The sequence below is a fragment of the Eufriesea mexicana genome, unplaced genomic scaffold, assembly GCF_001483705.2.
Source record: "Eufriesea mexicana isolate 0111107269 unplaced genomic scaffold, ASM148370v2 scaffold265, whole genome shotgun sequence".
Classification (NCBI taxonomy): Eukaryota; Metazoa; Arthropoda; class Insecta; order Hymenoptera; family Apidae; genus Eufriesea; species Eufriesea mexicana.
The window spans coordinates 2,351,049-2,365,562 of NW_016908444.1; positions in this window are offsets into that span (position 1 = coordinate 2,351,049).

A 14,514-nucleotide genomic window follows, 5' to 3' on the forward strand; every position below is an offset into this window, starting at 1 on the left:
GCAGGAATGTATAACCGAAGATACGGGGTCGTCGACACACGGCTGGCCGCCCCGTTACAATGTAAATATCGTACGCAACACACACGCGAGGAACGTGCTCCTATTATACCTTTCTCCATTCCTACCAACCTCGTCCCGACCGAGCCAGCAGGAGTAATTAATATTAATGGCCGACGCTGCATGGGATATCTTCCAGCGTGCTTTTTCGCCGATATCCCCAGCCGTGACAGTGTCCTCTTCGTCGCCCCCTTGGTCCCCCTGCCGGAAGAACAGGAAGAGAAAGAGGAAATCGAAGGATTTCGCAAACTCGAGGTGGTCAGAGAGCGTGAAGGGGTGTAGAGGGAGGTCGGTTTCATAGAGGAATTAATTGAAAATCTGTTGCCAAGGGGCGAACGAGGTGTCGGCAACGAGCGGAACATTAATTAGGACGAAGGATCTGCGCTGGCGAGTCGGTCTGAACCAAATTCCATATTAGAAGAGAAACGTTTCGACCCAATGACGCCCGGCTCAGCTCGCCTAATGACAGTCGTGTTAATTACGCTCTGCTTGCCGTTAATTACATCCGTGTGTGTTTCCACGAACGAATCGGGATTACGCAAAGGCCGAGAGCCAGCGCGAAGCGCCCTGCTCGCTTCGCGGATCGCGGATCGGCGAGAAGCGATTAGACGCGGCGACAGTGCAGAGCGAGAACCTTTCGAGCGTGATACCGCGGCGCGATCTCGCGAAAGTGCGGATCGAACGAGATTAATTACTGGAGGATCGAACGTGGCGGCAGCCTCGCGGGCTCGGACCCCGGCGGAGTCGAGGAAGATCGACGACCGGAACGATGAATCATTAACGACACATCCACTTACTGGGTCACACGACTGAAAACCTCCAAGAGCCTGCTCGCAGACGTCTGGAAAGGAGGAAAGGCCGAGTACGCTTCCCGGTTGACGCGATGCCGTGGAAAAAAGGAGAAAGCAAAGGTTCGCCGTGCGATTATCGGTGCCAATGGTACACGCACGCGCGAGCTCGCGCGAGCCGACGCGCGCGTAAATCGCATTTCGCAAATAAGATTTCGCAGTCGAGCGTTTCTATGGGAAACCGCGTCCGTCGACTCGGGGAACAATGGCCGACCCACGCCGACTGTGGGACACGCGCTGCGCTCTCCAACGCGTCGTCGCTCGCCGCGTGTTCCGCTCCGCGTACAATGGCGCGTGCAGGGGACCGCGAGAACCACGGGCCCGACTCGTGGGCCGGGAACGTGGTCGTTTCGTTCGGGTCTTCGGGACCATCGTCTCTGCTTCCTGTCATTTGTCTAACGAAATCGACGGGACCCGAGGAGAGGAGAAGCGGGGAGAAGCGTAGAAGCGGAGTTTCGACGAATTCCGTCTGGCGTGCGGATTTTCTCGGCCGTTCCCGAAGAAACCCAATCGCCGGGGATCTAATGCTCGCGAGCGGGGAAGCATCGCAGGGCTTTCTTCCTTTTGGCAGCGTTGTATCGATTTCCGCGTCGCGGAAACCACAGAATCCCCGAACAAGACTGGCCGCTTTCGCCCTGAAACTCTGGAAACCTGAGAAGCAGCGTGTCTCCTCCGGGGGACGACAAAAGAGGATGTGGCGCTGCTTCTGCCCTCGCCACCGTAGCCATTTTCGTCCTTACTCGTGTCCACCAACGATCAAATTAAATTTCCATCGAATTCCGCTCGAAAAGCTTGAAACTTAAAATTCGAGAATTCCCGGATGGCGGGAATTTTAAATTTTCCTATTCACCTAGTCGATATATTATATAATACTTCTGTCCAATTAAATTACGACGCAAAAGAGTAGAAGATCTCTATTGTACTCTAATACACGCTATCAACCACGTGACTATCTATCAACATAGATAATGATACTCCTCTGATACTCCTATCTAAATCGCATCACCGCTTCTATATTTCCCACACACCTATGATCTCGCTGACCCAAACCACTCTACATCGCACACGCGTTAACGCGAAACCTGCCTTTTTCACTCGACCACGTGATTGTTCCTCCAGCACGCGTACAATCGATTGTTCAATTTTTCCCAGCATTCTTTTCCCGCTCCTTTCCCATCCATGAAATTTCACCGAATGCGGTAGCTTGAGCGTTAAGCCGCATCTCCACGAACCTCGAGGTACCCATACTCCGACGACCAAATGACCCAGTACCTAGGTAGTACCAGGTTTACCGATACCTGTCACTTCCAGCACCCCGATCTTCCATCCCGACTGTGGACCTGGACACGCGTTCCGCGCGATCGAGCGAAGCTATCTCCGATCGCCGAAACGCGAACCGGCCGCGTCCGGTTCCTCCGGTTCCTCTGGTTCCTCGGCGGCGCATGTCACGGCAATTACGCCCACGAACGCCACGACGGCCGTTTAAACTTAATTTCTCGTCAATCGTCTAGACAGTTCGGTTCCCTCTGCCGCGCGGCCGCTGCGCCAATAAATTAGATTCCGCGAGCGTTCGCCGAGGGACCGTTTCTAGCGGGGTACACGTGTTGCTTGCTAGCTTGCGCGCGCGCGACGCCGGGGCCCGGCGGAGATAGTCGGCGGTGGCGTGGCACGAGGTGGCGCGGCGTGGGACGAGCGCATTGTTCGACCCGACGACGGCCGCAACGATATACGCCGGGAATAAAGGGTACCGGTTAGTTTTCATGGGTGCTGCCACCATAAACGCCAAACGCTATTTGCGGATTATAATTTGTGCCCCGATAATGAAGGATAATAAAGCGCCGCGTGGGATTAGCGGCGTCGGCCTAGCCGGGAGAAAGCGACGCCCCTCTTTCACCCGTTTCCTTCCTTAATCCCTCTTTCTTCGGCCCCCCGGGCCCTCTTTGTTGCCTCGAATTACCGGGCATCCCGACGTTGCCTCGGTAGCCGAATATCGGCAAGCCTCCATCGAGAATTCCATGAATAGGGAAGCAGCCTCCAGAATGTCTGTACGGTGGTAATCACGGTGGTCTCCGAGGAGGGACCAAACGAGACGATCGCGATGAAATTTCCACGAAGATCGTGATTACGTTTGGCTAGAGGAACCGATATAGAGGGCGTTGCTATTCCCCGTCGGCTCTCGTACGAGAGTCGCTTATTGTATGCAAACTACCCTTCCGCGACCCATAATAGCGCATTCTACCTCTCCTCCAGGTATCCAGCAACGCGTAATTAATATCTGGACGGGCGACGAGGCGGGAAACGCGATTTAAACGCGATTTAAACGCGATTTAAACGCGATTTATACGCGATTCGAACCCGATCCGGATAGCCAGACGCACGCGAGGGGGGCTCGGAACCGGATGCTGGCGATGCTCGCCGATTTCCCGGAATGCCAGCGAAACCGTTCATTTTCGAGAGGAAGATAATTAACGGCGAGTATCGCCTTACGATCCGGCATCGGCAGACCGGTAAACGATCGAGCGCGAATGATCGATCGAGCTATCGATGGGTTGGTAATACCGGACGATAGGACACGCGATAGAAACGCGATCGGTCGGTGGATCGGAGTAGCAGGGTCGAGGACGATCATCCGTGATTTGCAACAGTGTAGCACGCTGCCGATCGCAATTAAAAGATCCGATACGTGGCTCGGCGTTATCGCCGGGCGAGAGTTTTACGACCGGCCGATCGGGAATTATCGCGCTCGATTGACGCTCGTTTAATTATCGACACACCGCTTCATTGCTGTTTGCTCCCCTCCCACGGCCGGAAATTAAAATTAATCGCGAGACCACGGCGCTGCATCGCCGGCGAGGCTTAATGAAACCGAGCTAGATAACGGGCTGCTATACGGATAGCCCGACCGTTATTGGCCGCCGCCATTTTTGCCCCGCCGATCGGCTTTCCGTCCTTTTGCACGCCATATTTCGATCTCCTTTCCGCTCTCGCGGGACACGGCGGAAGGTACGCTTAAGAAACCACGTAGAAGGTCCTCGGGTCAATTACGCGAGGGCCCAAGGGATGCCCGCGAACCGTATCACGCACGATTCCTCGAGCGTGAAGATCCTTTCGAGAAAACTTCATCTTCGCCGCGATGTACACGTAAAATCGCACGCACCACGCCGACCGTGATAAAATAGAGAAATAAATCTCCGTGTAATCGCCGTATGTGTATCACCGTTTGATTTATCACCGCCATCTCTTAACCCTTTCGGCCATGGGAACTCGGGACGAAAAAGGCCGGAGAAATTTTAATTAAAATTCAACAGTCGCGAGCACGTACCCGCGAGATTAATACGCGATTTTTCATTAACGTGGACCTGTTAAACGTGACAGTGGTATCCGTGACGGGGCGAGATCGACCGAGTAAATCGCGCAGACGGTTGCGCAATCGGGGTGAGAAGAGGAAGACCTGGCGATTTTATTTGGGAAAAATAAAAATTGGAGGAGATACGCCACTGGTGAGGAGAAAATGGGAGTAAAATGAAATTTCGAGCAACATATTACAGCCAATTTTTGGTCATAAATCGATCCACGCATTTTTCTGCAGTTCTACAACTGAAACCTTGATTCTGGATTCAGATACACTTCTCAATTTATAGTTTTATTTATCTGAATCTGAATACAGGATGTCCCAGAAAAATGTATACACAGTTTGCGCGATTATAAATAAATTATATTTATATTATAATAAATATAAATTCGAAAGAATAAAGTATTAAAGTGTGTATACGTTTTATGGACACCCTGTATGTGTGTTTGGTTTCGACGTGAGTATTTGAACGACCCGATCGGGCAGTGAGACAATTATTGGAAAGTCCCTAGGGATCGGCAGAAGACTTTTCGTTTGGACAGCGTGAAAGTTGGAAAATAAATTTGAATAATATTTGAATAATATTTTTTGAAACGCTGTAAACAAATATATGATTTGCTTTTGCACGTATTACAAAACGTGACGACATTTTTGGTCGAATTTCTGGCTGCCTTGCGTTGAATTTTTCTAGTAACATCGGAAAGGGTAGCAATATCGGTGCCGGGCCCAACGTGTTAAGCAGAGGCGAATACGACGAACACAGTTGTTGCTCGACTCGACAAACCACTTACAGGTTGCGTTAGGCTCCCAATAAGTCCGCGGGGCCCGGTTACGTGGCAAATAAACGAAACGTTTACTGCCAGCACTTAATTAACTTTATTAAAATGTAAGATTGTTCGGTCGGGTGTAGCGCGGTTCAAAGTCCCGTAGGATCATCGACGGTCCGGTAAGAGTGCCTAATTAAGTCAATTATGCGTACGTTGTTCCCGGTTATCGCCGATTCGGCAAATTAAAGAAACGCTCGGAACAAGCGTATCGTCTAAATTAATTCTTGACGCGATCTCGCTTCGAGATTAAACCTCGAGTCCCATTACGATGGAATCTAACCGGAGCATTAATTGCACGGTGCGGGTATAATGGCATTTTTCGACGCGAAATCTGATTAGTTCCAGCCGCATCGTGTGCCACTCATACGGCTAAACAACCGTTAAGTTCGATGCTCCTTTTGAACATCGGAAATAAATTAAATCGAAACAAACGTAGAGAAATTGAAAGCAATAAATCGACAATTCTCGACAAAGCCTGTGCTGAACTTTCATTGCGATGAAAATTTATTGTACTTTAGAAGGATTGGTTGCTCTGGCGATCGGGAAATTAATTTTTATATAAGCCCCTGATAGTCTTTTATCTTCGCAGGGAAAATTGATTTCCCCGTTGGTTCGACCAAGAACGTTGAAATAGCAGATGAGAAGTATCGCATCAAGCTTCTGCCAATATGACACGAGGCAAGGAATGACACGAGCAACGCAATACGGAAAGCAAGCTCTAAATAGGAAGCAATACTTGTCTTCGGGGGGCAAGGGGCACACGCTGAGGAACGCTCTTGACAGTTCTGATCTTTCTGGAATCGCGATCCGCGACAAGTACCTCAACGCGATTGACAGAAATTAGAAAAACGCTTTATGAACATATATCTTCTCTACGATTTCAATTTTTATACGTGGGCCCTCTATCGTCTTTTGTCTTCGCAGAGAGGATGATTTCCCAGTTGGTTCGACCAAGTCCGTTGAAATAGCAGATGAGAAATACCCAACATCTGCCAATATGCCACGAGGCGAGGAATGACACGAGCAACGCAATACGGAAAGCAAGCTCTAAATAGATAGCAATACTTGTCTTCGGAAGCAGGGGGGCATGCGCTGTGAAACGTTCCTCATGGTTGCCATCTTTCTAGAATTGCGATTCACGACACGTACTCCTGCGCGATTGACAGAAATTAGAAAAACGCGTCACGAACATGACATGTCTCCATGAGTTAAGGTAGCGAACCTCGGTACTCTTTGAAAACTATAATCGAGGGTTAAAAATGACCCCTTGAACGATGACAGGTTTGACAAATTACCCCAGGATCAACGCTTAGGAACCTTCCTAATGATTCTGATCTTTCTAGAACCGCGATCCGCGACAGGTACCCGTACGCGATTGGCAGAAATTAGAAAAACGCGTCACGAACATGACATGTCTCCTTGAGTTAGGGTACCGAACCTCGGTATTCTCTGAATACCATAATCGAGAGTTAAAAATGCTCCCCTGGACGATGACAGGTTTGACAAATTACCCCGGGATCAACGCTTAAATAGCCACGTGTTTCGGCGGAAAGTACGATGGCTGAAAGGGTACCTGCTCGTAGTTGTCAGTGCCTAACGCACGACCGGTTACGCAATTCCCGTTGGCTCGGCCACGTGGACCGGTATACGCGCGGGCCTTTTCCGCTTAGGTTTTTCGGTGTCTCGGTTTTCACGTAACGCGTGACTTTCACTCGCTCCGCTCGGCCCGGCGCGTATCTCGAGCGCGTAATGGTTTCCCTATTGCTCGACGGATCGCCTAATGCTTTCTTCCACGGGTACACGCGCCAAGTACAAACCGATTACGTGTACCGATTAACGCGCGGCAGAAACGCGGCCGCGGTTTCCGCCGACGTGGTCGACGCGATTTATGCACCGCCGGGGCACGTATCTCGCGACTCGACTCAATTCTAGGCCGATAAGCCGACTCATTTGTCCGGGCAACGATCTAGGAATCGTGCCACCGTTTCGCAGCGAATTCTTCGCGCTTCGAGGCCGGCGTGGGTGGAAAAATTGATTATCCGTTGATCGATACGCCGGGATTTAGCCCCCGTCGTAACGCGTAATCAACGTAGACAGAGGCCCGATGCAATCGCTGTGGAACTAATTTAATAAACGCTGCTTTATCCTTCGTTTGTTTAATTACTTTCGCTTCGTTTGCGCTACAAACTTCGTTTACTTTCACGCCGCGTTTGTACGCGACGAAGGTATCATAAGCGCGAATTCGCGACGCGTATCAGCCGCGGTGGAGATGCCTGATCGTAAAGCAGTTAACGTTGCTGAAGCAAATGGCACTGCAAATGGTACTCGATTGATCCTGCGTTAGAACGGTAGCTGCGAGGAATATCAATCGGATATTTTAAGGACACCATTGGTTAATGTAAGGATCAAGATGGATGGTGGTTTTAGTGACGTGCTTAAGACGAAGTCGCTATCAGAGAATCTCTGACTAGACTTTATTAGGCGACTATGATCGCAATTCGACTAACTAATTATGGCTACAACCGACTGACTATCTTAACAACTCGACAACTGATTTTGTATCCCTTGAACTCTCTTAACAACTCACTCTGTCTTCCAGAACGGGCCCTTTTAACCCTTTGACTGCCACATCGAAATCACATGTTTTGCTCAAGACACCATAAAAGTGCATCGCTGGATGCGAGATTTGTTGTAATATTTCTTGATGTTCTAATAAAAATTTTTAATTGTTCAATGGGACACTTTTTATTTCAAAGTACCTTCTAATTAGCGGTTATGTTCAAAGTGCACTAACTGTCAATTTTCAATCAATGTTGTTTAATGACCAATGACCACCGTGGCGTCACAGGAGAAACTGTGACCGGTCATATGTAACCAACGTGGCAGTCAATGTGTTAAAGACAATCTAGGGGACCAGTGCCTCCCCGAAAGAGGAGAAACTGCCTGCATGTCAAGGTCAAGGGAGGAGGAGACTCCTTCTTCCCAGTTGGGACCTCCGAAGGGCCACTTTCACGGGGACCGCGTCACCTTCGGTTTACGGTGGGGGTAGCCGGGGTTGCCCGACGCCTGGCCCCGACCTTCTACAACCCATCTGACAGTCAGATCCTAACGGATCCTCTAGGAACACTTGGACCATCGCACCCTAATAAGGCCTAAAAGTATCCTGCATTAACACTAGAACTACCAACCCAGTCAAAATGACTGGTCCCAGAATTTTCCTTTTTGCAATCACCAAACGTATACACCTGCTTTAAGAATAGAATTCGTATCTAAAACTGGTACCGCTGAAATTACTATAATCTATGCACGTTATAGTTAGGTACCAATTAAAGATCGGTAGTTCTAGTGTTAAGTTCAACCATTCCAGTCCCAATATCCTGTCACAGTGTCTCAACCAGCCATGACAGTCGCGAGAATAGTGTAGAGAACGATTTGGTGATGGTATATATATTTATTTAATAAGAAATTAACAGTGATAGAGTATGTGAATAGCGACAAAGATACGAATTATTGCAATTTATCACAACGCTCAACCTACCCTTCTGCGGCAACTCTCCTATTAGCAACAACAACTCTAGCAACTGTAAGAATGTATGATATCGTTAGACCTAGCAGGTATAGAGGTCCCGTTAGAGTCTGGCGGTCAGATGGGTCTCTGGAAGTCGGGGCCAGGCCACGTGAGGTAGCCTCGCGCAACCCCGGTTTTCCCCATCGTAAACCGGGGGTGACGCGTCCGCGGGCACCTCTCGGGAAGGGTCCCCGCGTGGGTGACCCTAGGAAGAGCCTAACCCGAAGGAGGAATCCCTTCTACCGTGGAGCGTTACGTGGGGGAAGCTTTCTCCTCCTTCGGGGGAGGTCCCTGCCTTCCAGGCGGGCTTAACCGTTTGAGTGCCAAGCGGCGCGATCGCGCTTCTTCTATTTTGTGTCCAAAAGTGCCAGCGCTCTGAGCTGCGAAGCTGACAATCAGCGCGCTCGGTTGGTGAACGCGGAATATGAGAAGCGCTATCGCGCCGCTTGGCATTTATGGACACGGAATATGACAAGCGCTATCGCGCCGCTTGGCAAATATCGATTGGGAAACAATAATGACCCGTGGCACTCAAACGGTTAAAAGGGCCCGCTCTGGAAGACAGGAAGAAAGTCGAGAGTTGAGAGTTGATAGTTTCGTGAGACAGTGCCGTTTAGGGAGTTCCTTCGGGAGAGTTCGGTTTTAGAGAATATTCGGCCAGTGCTGACTATGGCGTCGTTAGAATAGTAAGCCTCGTTAGAATCCCATAAGTGGGATTATTAGTTCAATTCGTGTATTCCGTTACACAACTAACTTCGACAACTCTCAACTCGACAACCCCCTCACTCAGAACGTACTTGTCCTTTTATATTCTTCTGCCCACCATGCACACCCTGCATGAATTTTCCAATGCCTCCCCCAACATGATCAAATATAGTCGTGCTAAAGACCTGACGCATCGCTCAGGGTTTTTCCAACTGACCTGACCCTCGAACCCTAGGTGACTTTCGTAAAGCTACGTGAACATTCAATGGAAAATTCGCGATACTATAATAGCCTGGGATTCGTGGGCGCGAATTTGTTTTTCACCGATCTACCTCCGCCATAACGCGAACAATTCAATTGCAGGGTGTACGGCTCGAGAACGGCTCGTTTCACCTACCGTCCCGGCGTGCACGTACACGCGCGTTTAATGACAGGCAACGGGAAGGTGGTCCCGAGTTATCGATTAATCGTCGCCGCTCCCCGGGCCCCATTGTAATTTCGCCATTAGCTCGGAGAGGGGTAAGGACGCGCGCACGCTGGCGCTTGCGAAAGCGGCGCGATGTTATCTCGCCGAGGACGATTACGCGTGTACTCGCGCGTACTTTCTAATCGCGAGAGCGTCCGAGCTACGCGATAAGCGAAAACGTCGCGAATACCGCGGGCGATCGCAGGATCCGCGGATCGGCCGTGACTCCGGGATCCATAGATCCATGGATCGTGGAGAACGCGTGGAGAACCGCGGCAGGGAGAATCGTTCCGATTGATTTCCCTCGAGCGAGTGGCACTCGTGGCTGCGAAGCGAGACGAGAAAGTGGCTCGATCCTGGCAATAATTACCGTTATTAGGCGACTTTGTCGAAAGCCATCGCGCAACCGCTCGCTCTTATCGATAATTGCGCTTATCGAGAATGTAAATGACGAAAGTCCGCTTTATTTCAGCCATACTTTTTCCCTCCTCGCCTTTCATTCGCTTTTCTCTTCGTTTTTCTTCTGGCACACCGATACCAGGCAGCTCGAGAGCGAAAGATCGTTAGAAGATGGAAGAAACGGGAAGATAGGCATCTTCGTTCTCTCGAATGAATGGATCCCCGGCCGTGGCGAGATCCGAGAACGATTTCGCCGGATCGATAGGGAGCAACGATAAGAAAATGCTAGCCTGCTACCTACTGCCATCCTTCTGACGTTCGTTAATTGTAACACGGTTGACGAGTACACGCCGATTTTGGACGAGCGAATAACAGTGTTCCTACCAATCGCGCGCGATTTGTCCAGTTAATCGAGTTTATGGCGAACGGGCCGACGGAATACCAATTTCCAGCCGCTTCCAGTGGCTTTCCTTTCTCCACTGCTCGCGGAATTATAGTCATCGCTGGATTTTCTGACGAGATGGGAGATGAGTCTTTCTCATCTAAAAAATTTCCAGTCCTCGCGAAGAATTTTTGGAGGAATGGAAACCCCTGTAATCTCCGAATCCCTGAAGCATTTATATCGTGCTAACTTGCGACTTCCTAAAATTAGGATTTAAAATTTCCGCGCGACCCGTTACCCCTACCTCGAGCGACTACGCGTCCGCCATGTTGGAGAACATAGAAGCGTCCGGAAGGAAGGCCTCGGCAAAAGCGATCGAAGAATACGAGACGAAAACGAGAATGAGAATAAAGAGAGGAAAGAAAACGGGGAGAGGGAAAGCAGTAGGTGGTCGCGCGAGAGGAAAATAGGGAGAGAGAGAGAGAGACGGTGTGTACAAAGAGGAGCCAAGAGAAGGCGTGACAACGACTGCGCTTAGCATAACAATATTTACTACTAGAAGACGCTTAAGAGACTTGAATATTCTATGCGCCGGCCTCGCCCAGGCCTTGCACAACAACCAGGCCTGTATAATTACGTGTCGAGGATGGGACAGGATCGTTGCCACGTCGAGGAGATGGTCCGCGGGTCGAGGATCGAGCGATTCGATGGTCGGCGAACGCCAAGGGAGGAAAGCTCGAGAGGACTTTCGCGAATAGCGTTTTAATTGATAGCCGCTATTCAGACGTCAGTCACTCGATGATTGCCGCGATGAGACTACCGATGGAGTCGTACGCGGAGGTAGGATGATACTCTACACGAGTCTTCATTGAATTTCTGGCCTTATTGAATAAGCGGAGAAATTTGAGACGCGGAGGAATCGTGTTTCGCGTGGGTGGACATACCTCGCCGGGAAACCAATTTCGCGAGGACTTTACGCGATGTCGCAAGCCCCGGGGAATCGATTCGTCTCGGTCGCAGAAGAGCTACGCGTGTCGAAAACCAGGTGAGATGTGGGTTACGCTCTTTTCCGCGACCGGTTCCCCGATTCCCGATAAATCAACCCTTCCGACGTCGCGAAATGAATCTTATTTGCTTCGACTTATTACACGTGGCACGATTTAAGTCAAAATTGCCCTATTGCTATATAAATTTTAATATTCGTATCGATAGACGTGGACGCGGGACTCGCGTGTATGAAGAGTTGTCACATTGCCCTAAAATTTGCAATAATTTTAAAGAGAGGCGAATCGTGCGAATTCCGTCGCAAGGAAGAAACCTCGTGGCGCAGGAATCACTCGATACTCACAAAATCCGCAAATTTTCTCGCATAGCGGAGAGAAAAGGTCGAGATCGAGAGTTCGATGGATCGAAGATTTAGACAGCTCCGAAACGCTGGCGCCTGCGATCGGCAAAGGAACGCGTTCTCCGCGCCCCAATGGGCCTAGTCACTCGCAACAATACTCCAACGTAATCCGCCAATCGCTGAAAACGACGAGGGCCCCGTCGTTTCGAAGCTGCCTCGACGCTGCCTGCGGTGGTGCAAAAATGGCGGAACAAAAGCCAATTTACTTTGCACGCAGGCTCGGATCCTGTCGTGGAGCACGTAGCTCTACTGGACGAGGAGTGACGCAACGCGCGGATGAAAACGAGCGACGCGATTCGCACGACATTTGGCGGAAAGCGAGGAAGAGACCCGGAGGATTGCACGGCGCCTGGGATTACCTGCGATTGCGTAACGGTGAAAATAGGGAGCCGTGTGACGAGCCGCGGAGAAACGTCCCTGTCGCAGGTGCTCTCCACTCTCGCGGGGCGAGATGAATCATCGATGAGCCGGCCAATCGACACGCGCGATCTACGTCGTCTAATGAGCGGAATTCTCCGCGAATACCGGAGAAAATTGCGCAATCCCGTGGCGGATGGTGAGAACGGTATGCGACGACGTTTGTATCGGGAATCGGCGAGTTTCGCGGCAGAGGCAAGGCTCTGGAAACTCGAATGGAAAGTGGCGGTGGACGGGGAAAAGTAGGCGGTGGTTTCGAGATTCGTTTCGCGAGAGCGAGATCGGGAAACAGCGTTTCGCGGATTCGTTCGGGAGGATGGCAAAGGTGAGAGGTGACACGGTGGAGGAGACGGCGTTGCAGAGTGGCGCGAACGCGACAGACGGAGACACCTGCCGGCTGAGTGGCGCGCCAGCGCGAAATCCGCTCGCGAAGATAGCGATCGCGCGGTTACGAAGGTGTCGCAACCGCGTCCTGTCGTTAACACAGCATCGCCTCGCGATCCATCGTTTTCGATACGCTCTCTCGAGAATACCGACCTCGATCATCCTCCATCGCTGTAACAAAAACCTCGTCCTTCCCTCTATCCACCTTTACTCCCGTGGCAGAAAACAATGCTCGCCATAGAGCTCTGACATCTTCGACGGGGAGGCGGAGAGCGAGGGGCCAGGCATTCCCGGAGGGCCGCAAGAAAACAGAATTCCACGGTCCGCCTTTCTCGGAGGTGCACGGACTTCCTGCTATGCCCAGACAGTTTCGCCAGAAAGGCGATCATCCCGGTCGGCGCGTTACGCCGCCGTGGAAATCGCTTTCCACCTCGCGGAGAGATGCCGCGAGACTTTTTGCCCTCCGCGGATGTTCCGCCGAGGGAACCGCCGACGGGAACCGCTGACGGGAACCGCCTCGCTCGCCATCGAACCCGGTCTTCTTTCCTAGAAGAACTCGGGCTGCTCGAACGGACGAGCTGAAAGGGGAAACGCGAGAAGAGGAACAGGGAACCCGAACGGCCGCTGAAGAAACGCAGAAGAAGAGCAGGCTGCCAGGGGAGGAGGTGGACTCGCGGAACGGATAGGCTCGGAGATAAGTAGCGCGAACTGCGTGGCAGTAGGTAGAGAGTCTAGCACCGGCTGCGGGGCAAGAAACTAGCGGCAATAATAATTTACAGTACGCTCTTTCCCGTGCCTCCTTCCCTGCCTTTCTTCCCTTCCTTCCTTCCCAGCTTTCCACCCTACTCCCCCTCCGACGCGATCTTCCATGGCTTCCACGGTGGTTGTTGCGTGCAATCCCATATTAGGAGTCCTGCTGCTCGCTCTACCGAGATGCGCGCCGGCCTATTGAGACGTAGTTACCCTTGCTCGTCCTCTCTGCCCATCCTCCCGCTGGCACCCAGCCGAGAGAACCAGGGAGACGAGGATGGAACGACCACCGCTCGAAACGGGGCAATCGAAAAGGTGAAACCCGAAGGGGCTTTGTTACGCGCCAACCGATTCGCCAACGAGACGGAGAGTGATTCTCCTATGGGGAGATTCTGGCTCAACGGTACCGAGCATGTGCCATAGCTCGATCGCGGTTTCCACGCGGTACACGGGATATCGGGGTACCACTGCCTGGCTTCCACGAGGTTTCTGCGGTTTTCGTGACGCGAATCCCACATCCGGTCGAGCAACAGGGATTTTCTGCACTCGACCGTCAGGATCTAGGGATTTAGAAAAGACACGCTCGTTCTGGTGAAAGAGTACGTAAGAGTAGGCGAGTCTCGGTTACCGATAAGACGGCATGAGTGACGAGCACGTAGCTGTGACAACCGGAGTCTCAAAATCTAAGCGGTGATCCGCTTGATAATTCGCGATAAATCAACAAAGGAGGCCCACCTTCAACCCTTTGCGCTCGACGATTTTTTGGCTAAAGGAGGGTACGAGATGAAAAATATTCTGCTATAAAGCTGATGATATTTTTTGAGCAGTAAGTAAGAAATCGTATAACAATCGACAAGTATGTGGTAAAGATCGGATTTATAGAGACTGAACTTTTAACTTTGATTATATTCTGTTTCCTTGCGGTACAAATGCGCGGAGGCTTCAGTCTTCTGA